General features: G+C 40.7%; 1 long non-coding RNA gene across 2 annotated transcripts in view; it reads left to right on the forward strand.

The window, feature by feature from the left end:
- LOC146174944 (uncharacterized) overlaps positions 1 to 9,682 on the forward strand; it is a 59,051-nt gene extending 49,369 nt beyond the window's left edge. For both annotated transcript variants that reach the window (XR_014702042.1, XR_014702041.1), the window contains one exon: positions 9,495 to 9,682. This is a non-coding gene — a long non-coding RNA (uncharacterized LOC146174944). The remainder of the gene's footprint in view (positions 1 to 9,494) is intronic.
- Positions 9,683 to 15,098: the final 5,416 nt, after the last annotated feature.

The following is a 15,098-nucleotide window of genomic DNA, read 5'->3' on the forward strand; positions in this document are numbered from 1 at the left end:
AAGGAAGATAGCACTTCGTTGACAGCCTCAAAATCAGCTCGGCCATAATCACGGACGTGCTTCAATTTCTTGTCAGCGTTATTTGATGAAATTCTGAATTTAAAAGAGAGTAGAGATTGGTCCCTTATGCCGGGCATGCAGGTCAAATAAGGAAGTAGATCGGAATGAGATGCTAATACCAAATCTAATATGTTAGCAGTGGTATCTGATACCCGTATTGATCGTAATACTAAATGAGAAAGGGAAAGAGTGATCAAAGGTTCAAAAACTCAATGTGTTGCGACAATGGGAATGTTTTAGGAATTGATTCTGAAGACAATGTCTGCTCAGGAAAGTTAAAATCGCTCAACAAATAATGTGTGCTGCAGGATGCCGCGTAACAAGAAAGTTAAGCGCATCACGCAGTTGTAATGGAAACGTGGAAGGATGACTGGGAAGTCGATAACATACACCAAGAGCGTATTTTTGATAGTTAAGTTCCATTCATGCCAAAACAAATTTTGGTTTACTTCGCACAGCAATGTGAAGTACTGTGTTGTTTTAGATACAACAAACAAGACACCACCGCCTGTTCGCAAGGTGCGATCTCATTGGTAAACTAAAAAGCGGGATGCATCGCCAAATATCTGACTATCGTGTATATTAAGATGAAGCCAAGTTTCTTTTATTGCGATATCAGCCTCGCACTTATAATTACCGGAATTAAACGATTCGCGTAATAACAATGTTTCTTTCATTTGCCAGCGGCACATTGATAAGGGTCGGATTTTGCACAGAATTACAAACTGGTTACTCAGAAGAACTGATGGTCGGAATGGACTCTGATGCAATTGATGGAGCAGATGTTGGCGATAATAAATACACATTATTCACACAAAGGGAAACTGCATGTCGGGTAACTGGCTTGGCTGGGGAAGAAGAAAGTTTCACCGAAGAATTTGAAAAGTGATCCCAATAATAAAACGAATGATCAAAATGCAGCCGTACACGAGAACCGTTTCTGAGAAAAGAAGCCGAGGCGTCCCAGAGTTTATGTCGAACAAAGCGAAAAGTCCTCTGTACTGTAAATTTTAGATTATTTCAGCCTTTTACCATTCTCATTAAGTTGATTTTATTGCGAAAATCAAGCAGTTTCAGACCAACTGGATAAAACGTACCATTGCGCCTTTTTTCGGTCCTGTGGCAATGTTTGAGTACGGTCAAATCTTAGTTTTTCTTGAAATACCTGAGAAACATCGGTAAGCAGAGCGTTACTGGTTTCTTGTTTTTCCTCAGCTTTGCCATGAATAGTAATGTTATTACGTCTTGAACGATTTTCTGAGTCATATATTTGATTAGGTTTGTGGTTGTACCATTAGTTCCAGAAAGTTCATGACGCGGCTTTTCACAGCCGTGGCCACAAGATAACAATTGAAGCGCTGTCATGGGAGACTCCAGAGCTTCAAAACAAGCTAAAATATTTTCCTGATATTAATAACATCTCTGGCAATTTTTTCTGATTTTCAGGCAGTTGCGAAATCATGGAAGCAAAGGAGGTATCTGAATTAAGCTATATCCGATCGAACAATGCGTAGAACAAGAAGAATCATTTCTATAGCGTGTTGCAGGCCTATCACCTGACCTGTTTGAAGAATTATTTCTCGCTGGGAGCCCAGGGTTAATCTCACCATTGCCACTTAACAAAAGGCGACAATTGAAATAAATCAAAGCGTGTAAAGCTGAGGCAAAACTACGTGGGCATGGTTACAGCAGCAAGAAGCAATCGTCAGATCGGACACAATGCACACAAGGAAGATAATATACCTCCACAAGAATCAAGCATTGGCTAAGAATTGTGTTGCTTCTGTCACCAAACCCATTTATATGACACAATGCATGTCCAATGCTCTTATATCGTCGGCATGCGACGTCACTAGACTAGTGCCGACGGTGATTGGTTGTTTGATGATGAACACGGACGAGCAAGGAGCGTGAGTGTCGATGGCAGCACAAACCGACATATCTTCGCTATTGTACACAAGAGCAATAGTCCGAGTGAAAAAAGGTCGTACATCTCCATGCACCTTGCTGCCGAGTTACTACGATGTACACGCCAGGCAGCGCAGGAGGGCCCAAGAACGGCATTACGGTGACGCATCGCAGGCATTGCAGAAGAAACAAGCATCGGCTAAACGTTGCGTGTTCCCGCTGTCACCAGGCCCAATCTATCGACCACTCAATTTTGATATAAAAGTTAGATAAGGTTATATACAAGGGACTATACTAAATCTTATTTAAAAACGTGTTTTCTAATTGCTGTTAGTCATGATAAAAAACGAATGCAGTGATTTTGTCCAAGTCAAATTTGGTGTCCCACAGGGATACATATTGTTCTTTTATTATTCAATATTTATATTAGAGGCTTAAACAACATTGCACTCAATTCCAAACGTTTTCAGTACGTAGACGACACAACACTCGTTATATACTAACGATCCTTTGAACATGATAGAGATTTTCTACAAGCAGATGTTTATAGTATACTACAGTGGTTTTCTTCGAACCACATATATTTGAATTTAAAAAATTTTCCGGTTGTGCTTTAGAAACTCACAAAAAATGTAACCTTGAGTGAAACGATTATTCTGCAAGAGGCTGGGTGTACTTGACGTTAGTGCGAGCGCATGCGATTGTCATTTTCTGTAAAATACCTTGACCTTTATTTCGATTAACTTTTATCATAGGCTACGCATATCCAGCATGTTGTCAATTGTCTTCAAATTGTATCAACACAACTGTACAAGCTAAGGTTCACCTGTGAAATCAGGCACTGTAAAATGATTTTTACAGATTTTGGTGAATCTGTATTGATCTGGATTCACAGTGTATCGCTCTTGTTCGAATTTCAGAATTTTTCAGGTAAATAAACTGCTGTAGAGACTCGCAAATAATAGTTTGTATAGAGCTATCCTAGAAAACTTAGATCAGAGTGCTTGACTATGAAATCGAGTAACCTGCCCCCGATAACATCTTTTTTTTTGAATAAATTCAAACTTGCTCAGAATAAACCTAGAATGTTCTACAGAAACGAACTTTTTAGACTACTGTTCAGTTCAGTCGTTCAGTCGTATCGGACTCTTCGTGACCCTATGGACTATGTCACGCCACGTTTTCCGGTCTCTCACTATCTTCCTAACATCCCATAACTTCATCTGCAGTGCCTAGAGGATGCCACCTAACCATCGCGTTCGCTGCCTACCTCTTCTTCGGCGACCCTCAACCTTTCCCAACATCAAATCTTTCTCCAGCGACTCCTCTCTGTTATATCGGCGCAACTTCCTCCTCTAAAACAGTTCATCTGGCGATTGGCCAGTGAATGTGTGCGGCAGTAGTTCTTAGTACTGTTCGTGAAATGGTATGGCACGGATGGCCGCGTGCTGTGGACACACTTTATCAGCCTTTCTTCGTTAGGCGGTTTGAGCTTTCAGTCGATTGCGGCTGTTTGGTGTGGAACAACAGAGTCGTTGTACCACAGTCGCTTCAAAGTGAAGTTATGTGCTTGTTACATGAACAACACATCGGTATCACAAAGATGAAAGCACTTGCGAGGTCAATGGTTTGGTGGCCACAGATAGACAACTGCCTCGAACGAGCAGTGAAGCAGTGTGAAATTTGTCAAAGCACCAAATCCGTGGGGCCACTAGCGCCGCTTTCATCTTGGAAGTGGTGCACAAGCAGTTGGGAGAGGGTACATCTAGACTTTGCTGAAAAGGAAAAAAAGATGTTTCTTCTAGCTGTAGATTCCTATTCCAAATGGTTGGAAATAAAAATCATGACGTCAACGACGGCGCAAAGCACGATCGAAACGGTGCGCTCGTTGTTCGCAAGTCATGGCCTGCCGATAGAGGTAGTCACAGATAACGGGCCGCAGTTTCGTGCAAAAGAATTCGAGGAGTTTCTTTTGACAAACGGGGTCAAGCACACGCTTACTCCGCCATATCATCCTCAGTCGAACGGCTCGGCAGAACGTGCTGTCCAAACAGTAAAACAGTCGCTGTTGAAGCAATTCCTGGAGGACCAGAAGAACAAAAGTTCCAGATCACTGCAGCACAGGATAGATAACTTTCTGTTCGCTTACAGAACAACGCCGCACACATTCACCGGCCAATCGCCAGATGAACTGTTCTTGAGGAGGAAGTTGCGCCGATATAACACTCTCTTCTCATCAGATGACCAAAGTAGCTGAGCTCTAACTTTAGAATTGAACTTTAGACTACTGAGTGTACACCAAATATGTAAAAAGTTATCGTGCCTATTATGTCCTCTATCACTTTAATAGACTGTCAAATGAAATCTTACAGTTGACGTATCTTGCACACGCAAAACAAGAAGCTCATGTGCTTGGCGTTTCGCTTGCCTCATTCTACACAAAAATAGAAGAGCTGCATATTTCTCGGTATTATCTGCAACACTTAGATACCCCAGAAAATTGACATTGTCAGTCGAATAAGCCTATACTGAAAAGACAACAATGTAGAGATGCATATGTAAGGAACATGAAACTGCATCATCTATCAGGCGGTTCTGATGTGATGGCATATTGAAAATAAGGGCACGGCAGAAAGGCATTTGTTCGCGCAATGTGCAAGCAGGTTAAGTAAGAGCTATAATTTTAGAGCTGAATTAATTAATTCACCGGTGTTGCTATCCAACTGAACACATTTATTTATTTATTTATTTATTTATTTATTTATTTACAATACCTTACAGCAGGAGTGAACAGTGTTAAATACGAAAATATATTAAGCAATCATTGCAAATATAACAACCACGCAAAAGAAGCAGCCCAACATGAACAAAATAATTAGCAAGAAAACATACATATAAAGTAACCTGGCAGAAAAACAGATGCATATCTTTCAGATGGAAAAATAAAAAATAGTAACAGCGTAGCAACCATATGTGATAAGACAGGGAAATAAAGTAAAAACAAAGTCATGGCTCCCTGATACACATGAGAACGGCCTAAGTACAGTTGTCGGTGAAATGTTTGACTAGATGATCATGGAAAATTTCACGATTGCGCTGAGAGGCGATGTGGTTTGGAAGGGCATTTCACAGGCGTATAACACGTGGCAGGGCCGAAAAGTTGAAGGCATGAGTACTGCCATAAATGCGTGTAAAACTGTAGTTAGAGTGGGATCTGGTTGACGAATAAGAGGGTCGTTGCAGGTGGGATAAAGGTGAATGAGTGGCATGGATTAATTTGTGAAATCGAGATAGAAGGGCAATATATCGACGCAGTCTTAACGGAAGGAGCGAGAGTTCCAGCTTTATTTATGTTACGCTTGAATGATAACTATAATTCTGTGTAATGAAACGACTAGCCCTGTTTTGGATTGATTCTAATATATCGGCTATGTATTTTTGATGGGGAGACCAAATGGAAGAGGCGCATTCTAGTTGAGATCTAACAAATGTAAAATAGGCTTGTTTACGCACATTGGACGGAGCGTTGTGCAAGTTGCGGCGCAGGAAGCCTAAAGACCGGGAAGCTTTAGCTGAAATGGTAATTATGTGATTCGCCCACGAGAGATTCGGTGTTAGGTGAACACCTAAGTATTTATATTCATTTTTCCGCGCCAGTATGTTGTTACTAATGGTGTAAGGAAAGTGAGAAGTAGCTGGCTTTCGAGTAAAAAAGATTATTTTACACTTGGAGACATTCAAGGTCATTAGCCATGTGTCACACCAATTGTTAATGATATCCAAGTCGCATTGAAGTGCGCTATTTTCACCAGTACTTTGTTTTAATCTATATATAATGCAGTCATCAGCAAATATTCGCGATTGGATGAAATGTTGTTCGGTAAGTCGTTGGTATAAATTAAGAAGAGTAACGGACCAAGGACATTTCTTGCGGTACACCCGACGTAACATCTGAGAGAGGAGAGGAATAATGATTAACAACTGTGAATTGCTGCCGATGAGAAAGGAAGTTGCGAATCCATAACAAAGTTAGAGAGTCTAAGCTAAGAGCAGAAATCTTCGATATTAGACGACAGTGTGCTACGCGATCAAACGCTTTTGAGAAGACAAGAAAGGCCCAGTCAATTTGTAAGTTGTTGTTCATATTGGAATGAAGGTCAGTATTGAATTCGAAAAGCTGTGACTCGCAAGAAAAGCCTTTTCTAAGGTCATGTTGATTGGGATATAAGAAATTATTAGATTCCAGGGGACCATAAATATTAGACGCAATAGTGTGCTCAAGCATCTTGCAGCAGATACATGCTAGTTAAATGGGGCGGTAGTTTTCGCGGGGGTGTTTATTGCCACTTTTGTAAACTGCTACCACTTTTGCTATGTTCCAATCGTCAGGGAGCATGCCCGTTAATATTGAGTGCCGAAATATATGAAGTAAGAGAGTATTAGACACAGAAATAACGTTTTTTTAATATTTTGGAATTGATCTCATCAATACCACTTGAAGAGGATACCTTAAGGCTAGTGATCAAATGGACTATGCCATTTAATGTAATCTCAATCGGAGCCATATACGGGTAGTCTGAATCAGATACGTGGGGAACATTAGAACTGTCTTCTGCAGTGAATACTGATGTAAACAAAACAGTTATATACTTTTGGGCAGTCAACATCAGAGTAAGGATTATTATTGATGTCGTGTATGGAAATGTCATCATTCATGTTACGCTGACCTATTATCTTCCAGAATTTTCTCGGATTATTCTTTAGCAGAGAAGAAAGGTCTTGTGAAAAATATTTAGCTTTAGCGTCACAAAGAACAGAGCAGTATGTTTTCAGGTAGTTTTTATACTTACTCCAAGCAATTGGAGAATTCACGCGTTTTGCATCTTAGTACAGCCGTTTTTTCTTATTCCTCGTTCGATTATGATTTTTTGTAAACCAAGGGTATGATTTACCATTTGTTATAGTGACCAGGGGAACATGGTTATGCACCAAGCTTGCCAGCTTCTCTCTAATAGCACCCAGTTGTCATTGACAGACCGGTCAGAGAAACCAGAAACGTGTCAGAAAATTCCTCAAGTTCTGTGTTGATAGCATTGTAATGAGCTCTATTGTAATCACGAATTAACTTTCTCGCAGTGCCACAGAATGGTAGCGGAATGTTAATAGTCACCTGAAGCAAATTTTGGTCACTGAATCCATCTCAAAAAATTTATGTTACTAATTGTTTCAGGTGCTGTTGTAAACATGAGGTCCAATATATTGAAACCACGGGTTGGCTTGGTAACTATTTGAAATAGGTTAAAATCTAAGGTCACGTTTATGAAATTTGTTGAGACATTACATGGAGATTATAGCTTTATCCAGTCAAAATTGCGGAAAATTAAAATGGCAAACAGATAAGTGATATCGGCCTGGATGAGTTCAAGCGCCCTCGTCATGCTGTCACGAAGTTTATTTGGAAAGCAACTGTCGGAATCTGGTCAGCGGTAGCAGTTACCTATCAAAATTTTGGAAGGCGAAATCATGCAAGCTGTTCAGATTATTTCTAATTCGGATCCAGTGTCAATGACGAATGATTTAAAAGTTTTTCTTATTCCCAGGAGGACGCCTCCCCCTGCGCCTTTGAGGTCGATCACGCCTATATATATAGCGTTTCATGATCACTGATATCGGGGTGGAGCCATGTTTCAGTGAATACGATAATGTCAGAATCGCTATCCTCAAGAAAATATGTTACAAGAATGGGCTTCGATAGAATACTTCGTATGTTAGCAAATGAAATAGGCAAAAATGATTAGACAACAGCTGATTTAGGCTTGTGACAGTTGGGAAAATGAAATCTGGATAGTGGCTATTGTTCCAAAGGGATGACAGCGTTAGAAGGGATGTCGTAGATGTACGTTTGTGAATCCACGTGCAGCCTGTCTAACGATCGCTTGAATTTTTTCTTGTCATGCATTTTAGCGAATTCAGTCAGCTTTGACCTGACCTTCCGTGTTGCAAGTGAAAAATCCTCACGAATGGCAAACGTCGTTCCTTTCAACTTATAACCACAAGACAGAATGCGGTCCTTGTTTTTTAAAATACGTGAACTTTGCTATTATAGGGCTTTGATTTTCAGTCTGATATTTTCCTAGCCTGCGAACTCTTTCGAATTGTTGCCCAGCTGTGGCGATACCTAGCTTTTTCCAGCAGAGGTTAATTACTTTTTGTTCAGACGTTGCTCAGTCCTCGTTTGGGTCGTCTTCCACCCCAAAGAAAAGCAGATTGCAACGTCGCATCCTATTTTCAGTATCGTCACATTGTGACGAAAGGGCTGCCAACTGGTCTGAAACAACAACCGAATCCGCAGCGTTTATCCCATCGTCCGTAGTAGCGTGCGAGGCAAGGGTTGCTTCCAAAGCCGCCACTTTACTACTCAGTAGTTGCAGTTCATTTTCTGGTGCCACTTGTTTTTCTTTGACAATGTTGAATTCATCCAATAGTGAACTATATCCTTCCTCAAGTTTACTAATAGTTTCAAGAGCCTCAGCAAGTACTTCAGCTTCAGATTTATTCATTGGACCAGGGTTTGCTTCCACGTCACCGGCGAGCATGAGCGGAATTTCACACAAAGCAAAGTAAACACCAGACAAAGACGCAAGCACTCGCTTCAACACATCAATTATCTCTAGTGGGCACGAAACCGAAAAAAGACAGTAATTACTGCTCATAACACAGGTCGCGTTATTCAGATGACTCACTTGTATCATCAACCAGCGTGAGCAAGGCATCCTTTGTGCGGCGTCGTGCCAGGTCTAAGTCACGTGCTAAGTCAAATTAGACTAAAAGTCATTTCATCGCTTATGTGGCCAAGACGACTGTGTTAGGATTGAAACAAGCAATCAGTTTGGCTGCTCACGTATGTCAAAGGAAGCCCACAGGATAGTGTACTACTGGATTGATGGTGGTTTTATAAAACCTTCCGTCCCGTTGCCTCTTTTGTTACTCATTAATGTGTGCGGTGCCGTCTGTGGGAATCGCATATCTGCTTTACCACCGTCTTTAAGAAAAATTATGGCACCCGCAAGTTTATTTTACAATTGACATTACAATAGGCTGCTTAGCTCCATGTAAAATGCAATTTCTGAATGTAATTATATTTTTCTGTTGTTAAATTGAAAGCCAGATTTATAAGCGTTTTCCTAAGCAAATCGGATGTTTCGAACAAAATTGACAATTATATATTTTTTTTTCCATCTCGCATGACCTGTATTCTCGTACTTCAGAAGACATCTCCTTTGAAATGATACTAACCAATAAGGCGAATTTTGATGTGTGCAATATTTTCGTTTCAGCACCTTTTAGGGTTCTGCTATATCAAAGCATGAGGACAGTGTAATTTGTTGCAGACATTTTTATTTATTTCTATGAGCCTTCATTCATGTTTTGTGAACTTTTTTCTGAGGGGAGGATTGTATGCGCGATTTCTTGACCTAAATCAAATAATAGAGGCTTTTGATTGTTTCTTCTTTTCGCCACCGCAGCCTGCCAGCTTTTGCAGACATCATACACTGTGGACACGGTTCCTTCACTTCAGTGTCTAACTGCTTACCAGAGCAACTGTCCCGGAAAAAAACTATTTCCTTACGATAGCCGCTGTAAGGATCTAATGAGAAAAATGTCCCATTGAAAAGGTACTGGCGGTCGCACAAGAAAAATAAAGAATGTGAAACAAGCTGATCTTTTGTTTTTTATAACATCCAGTCTGTCAGGGGTCGAATGACACCGCCGAACACGTGCCTAAGCGGAATCCTGCTTCCTGCGCGTCTATGTCTGACCGTGTGCAGGCAATGGATTCAGCGGAGCACAAGTGCTTATGCAGGGCTCGGTAACCAAGAAGTAATGTTACACGAAGCGTTTACTGGTAGTTTGGTTGAAAAGGCGCCGTCTTCACCGTCAACGAGAATTCCTTATACTAGTTATAGGATCGAAAGCCCTTTGGACTTTGTAGAGTTTTGAATGGTTTGCTACCGGTGTACACAGTTTAATTTCGTTTGTGGGGTAACGCCCCAAAGCGACTCAGGCTATGAGAGACGACTTAGTGAAGGGCTCCGCAAATTTCCACCTCCTCGAATTCTTTAAAGTGCACTGGCATTGCATAGCATATGGGCGCCTAGCTTTTCGCCTCCATCGAGAAGCGGCCACCGCAGCCGAGATCCTGTCCCGAATACTTGAGTGCAGTAGTCGAGAGTTCTACCCACTGCACCACCACAGAGGGGTAGTTGTACACAGACAGATGATTTGTATAAGAGGGGCAGTAAAAGCTTAAAATAGAGTTCACCTGATCCCCCTTAAACATCACATTTTCATTGCTCGATTTTAGAGCAAAAGCACTATGCACAAGCGTCCAAATCTGAAGTTCGCCTGGAGTAGGCCGGTAACAATAAACTCTGTCGGACACCTCATATAGCCTTTTTCGCTTTAAGCCTTTGACTAGCGATAAGGATATTTTCTTCATGAGGCCGAACCTCGTCTTCGTTTCTTTAAGCTTCTCTGTCGGCATTAGGATATTTTGAAAGGAGAACGTTTATTGGCACGGTCTGAAAATAGTAATTAGTAGAAAAATGGTGTTTCCAGTATGTGATGATTGTACTCAAAATTCGAGTGAAAACGTCTTTGACGTTTCTTGAAACCTTAACCGTAAAATTCGCTGCTCTACAGTCATGTCGCTCTGGCAAATGAGCATTTTGTCATCTATGCTCAGACTTTTTAACTGTGATTCTAGATGTAACTTGGTTCGCCTGCCATGGAGCTTGGGATAGTGAACTTAATACCGCGAAGTGTTCATGGAGGCAATAATGACGTGAGTATAATAGGTGAACGGTGGTTGATGTATATGAGTCCAAGGCTCAATATTTAAGTGAACACTACGCTGATATTCCGAGGAAGTTTGTGTGCATTGAGCTTCTGCATATAGTGGTATGAGTGGCGCTACTGGACAGCTTGCCGAAGATGTCCAAATTATATAACTGTTGTAGAGTGGTTCGGCCTGTAAGATGGTTAATATACGCCTCTTGACATTGCGAAATGTTCCCGGAGTCGATGGTTCCAGGCCGATAACAGTCCGACGATTGTCTGTGTTGATAGCGAGGCTTAACCTTCGAGAAAAACACCGTAAAGAATTCCTGGAATTGGTATAATAAGCTTAGCCTTTTAATCCAAAGTTTGTACTGCAGCCGATACACAGCAGTTTGCAAGAATTCCCCCTCACTTCACTTCCTTAAAGACCTATCGCAGGATGCATTACATAAGGGTTGGGATTACAGACATGAAAAAATACAAGCACACGTCATTGCGATTGAAAATAAATATTTACGGCTCCAAGAATTCGAAATTGGCATGAGAGGGCGGCGAATTCGTTGGGAAGGGCATTCTAGCCCACAATTGTTCGGGGAAACAACATTCTAAAAAAAGCTTTTGCATGATCACCAAGCCGAGGTATCTGAAACGAGAGTGAAGCGCGGTAAGATTAGTGTATGCGATGAACAATGTTAGGTGCCTGTTTTAGTGAACTATTCAGAATTTTGTGCGGCAAACAAATACTGGCAATGCGGCGGCGAATTAAAAGGTTTTCAAGGCTGGAATGTGTTTTTTTATACATGAAACGTTAATGGAATATGAGCATGCAGGATGTAGGAAACGGATCGCACGGTTTTCATCTGATTCGAGCAAATGTTTTAGGTATATCTGAGATAGGTGTTCCCCATTAGACTAGCGTACTAAAATTTTGTTCGGATCAATGTTTTATATCTCACCCGTTTTACTTGTTGGGGTGCATGATATAGGTGATGTATTGCGAAGCTTAAGGACCTGTTTAGAGATGATATGATGTTAGTTCTGTGTGCAAAAAGAAAGATCGCTGCACATGGTAATTCCAAGACACTTATATGATTCAACGCTTTCTACAGAATAGTTAGCAACTTAATTCCAAGACACTTATATGATTCAACGCTTTCTACAGAATAGTTAGCAACTTCATATGAAAAAAAGAAGGGGTTAAGATGACGGGTGAAGAGATGAGCTTGCTCTACTTGCCGTTTAGAGTCTTTAACCAGCGATTGCACCATTCTTGCACTTAGGTTATGTCGTGCTGTAGAGCTAGTAGAGCTATTTTATAAGAGATGTAGTAATTTTCCGAAAGATTACGCTGTCTTCGGTGAACATTCTTCTTTGACATTTTGCATGAAGAGGTAGGTTATTTATATATATTAAAAACAGAAGAGAGGTCAGTTCAGATCCTTGCGGGACGCCATATGTTGTAGGGATATTGCTTGAGCTTTGGGTATTGACGTAGACAAATTGTGAGTGGTTAACAATGAAATCTTTATTCCAGTTTAAAATGTTGGGATGCAAATCTAGATGGCTTGTTTCAATACTAAGGGTTTTTAAGGCACCTTGTGAAAGGCCTTTGGAAAGTCTAGCAATATTGAATCAGTTCTGCTTACGATCAAGGCTAATGTGCAGGTCGAATGTAGAGATTGCTAGTTGCGTTTCGAATGAGAAACCCTTTTTTGAAACCATGTTGTGCAGGATCTAAGAAGTTGTTTGAATCCATGAAGTTTATGATATGAAAGTAGGTGACGTGTTCCATGAGTTTGCATGTCACGCTGTTAGGAGGAATGAGCGGTAGTTTAAGGAAGATTCTCAAAACCACGGCTTGAGGGGCTAGTTGGTGCTGCATCTTATTCAGAAATGTGTTGTGTATCTTCTCCTGTGTTTGTGTTTGTTGCGCCACATTTCTGAATAAGATAACGAAGATTCCCTGCTGCCTGACTTGAGGACCAGCATTACCGTCCCAATCTTCCACTCGTCCGGTAGCGTTTCTGTTTAAAGAGTGTGTGAAAATAATAGAGACCGATATACGGACGGTATGCCCTTACTATATTTTACTCTAGTCCGGTAGCGTTTCTGTTTAAAGAGTCTGTGAAAATAACAGAGACCGATATACGGATGGTATGCCTTTACTATATTTAAGGTTGGAGTTGACATCAATTCCAGACTATTACGAGAGCTTAATTTTGTCAATGAGGATTGATATGCCATGCGCATTGATGGTACCAGGCGATATTGCTGAAAACAGTGACGGCAATAGGCTGGTAATTGATGAGTCAGTGTCTGGCGTGAAAGCCAATGCAATCGTCCGCACAGTGGACGTTACTTATCTCTTTATGTGCTGCATTAGTAAGAGTAATGACACTGTATGTTATGAGTTTAGTACTTCCCAAAATTTTTGTATAGTTGTTGATGAGGATTTTTGGGAGGTCAGTTTCAAAGAAACTTTTTTTGTCTCTATGGAGCGCTGTGTAGTGCGTGTCCTCGTCTGCATAATATCTAACCTTACTTCTGTATTCGACTGTCTTTTTCCTGACAGATAAAGCTGTTTCTTTTTTTTTTCCAATATTTTGAATGTTTTGGTCAACAAATATTTTTTTGGCGATTGTCCCAAAAACTGGTAGAAGGAATAAAGTTACAAGTTAGTTCGTTCATCTTGTTTGTGGTTAACCATGTACTCAATGGATCGGTTGTGAAAAGTAGATTGCTAAGATGACAGAAAAGCATAAATCTAATTAATAAATTCATCATAGATTCCGTTATCATGCACGCGGATAATTTTGATAAAGTTTAGCGGGGTGTAGGGGAGAATTTGAAGGTGGCATGAATAACTCTATGAGCACTAGTTTCACGCATGTAGGTAAGTGAATTTACATTCTCAGGGTAGTTTGTTAGGTATAGGTCTAGAACGTTAGATGTTCTTTTATTAAGCTAGTGGGTTCAAGGTTCATTTGAATAAGAATAAAACTAAAGCATACATCAACAAAGCTTCTTGCTCCAGAGTTTCCAGCCGGCAGTGGTTCTACGCCTGCCAGTCGTTACCGGAAAGTTAAACTCGGCAAAAATGACAATTTTCGCGTTATGATGCTTGGCAGTAACTTGCGCAAGCACGTCATTTATATTTTTCGGCGAACCCAGGCTTACTGCTTGGAGTCCTATAGCACACGAAAAGAAGGATGGTCTCGTTTGCAGCGCTAGACTTCAACAATACTAGTTTCAGGTTAGAACTGATTGCTGCAGTTGAACATGAGATTTATTTGTTAATGCAGATAAAAACTCCTTCGCGCATCTTTACGATCGTTTCGATATAAGTTAAAGGCAGGCATGTCATCTAGAACTACACTATCTGCAACGTTCTTGTAGTTAAGATTTGTATGTTGCTGCCAGAAGACGAGATATTTCCCAAGGCTTCGCGCTTAGGAAGAAAGCTGCCATCATTTGCGTCGATTACCGAGAATGAAGAAGCTTTTTTGAGTGTTTTTTTCTGGCCAATTGCCCGGTTTCAGACGGCGAAATGATTAATACAAAACGTCTTTCATGGCTTGAGATTGTTCATAAAAACAGCGACTTGGTCTTATATGCAACGTTTTATAAAGTAAGAAAAAATGACCCGTTTTGCTTTTCGCAAATGCAATAAGTTGTTTCAGTGCGTTCGACAAGGACTAGAGAAGTCTTCGCTTATGCTAGAATCGGTGTTTTTGAGCGTTTCACTATTACTGGTCTTTGATTGTTCAGAGCTATGTTAGCCAGGGCGATGAGCACCCTCAATATGTTTTGCCTCTATTTACAAGCTCAAATTTTGAAGGCAGTGGTGTATGATCAACTTTTCAGATTTTTCATATGCTTCGGATCAATTTTCATTAGGGATGCCATAAAATATTACGTAGCTCCTTCCTGACTGGTTCCAGAAGTCATCTATGCATAAATCAAAAACGGAAAGCTGGCGGCTGGTGTCTGTAGTGTTCAGATGTAGGCTTTCAAGTTCTGTCCGTATGTTGCCGAGGCGTTGGCTTTTGATTTCCAAGTCTGTTATACGGTCACTTAGGGCTGATAACGTTTTATTACTTGAAGCTAGTTGGTTTTTAAGACCCTGTGTTTAACTGCTGAGCTACGTTTAACCCGCGGTTAACTTATGTAGTTTAGCCAAGATATTGTCAGTATCTAATAGTTCCGGGTTCATTTTCACGTCACCGGAAATTAAAAATAGCGAGCGGATGACATTTGCACATTCAGTAGCACGACAAAAGCAACAATGA

The sequence above is a fragment of the Amblyomma maculatum genome, chromosome 11 (assembly GCF_055883805.1).
Source record: "Amblyomma maculatum isolate TAMU_Amacu chromosome 11, ASM5588380v1, whole genome shotgun sequence".
In the NCBI taxonomy this organism is placed as follows: Eukaryota; Metazoa; Arthropoda; class Arachnida; order Ixodida; family Ixodidae; genus Amblyomma; species Amblyomma maculatum.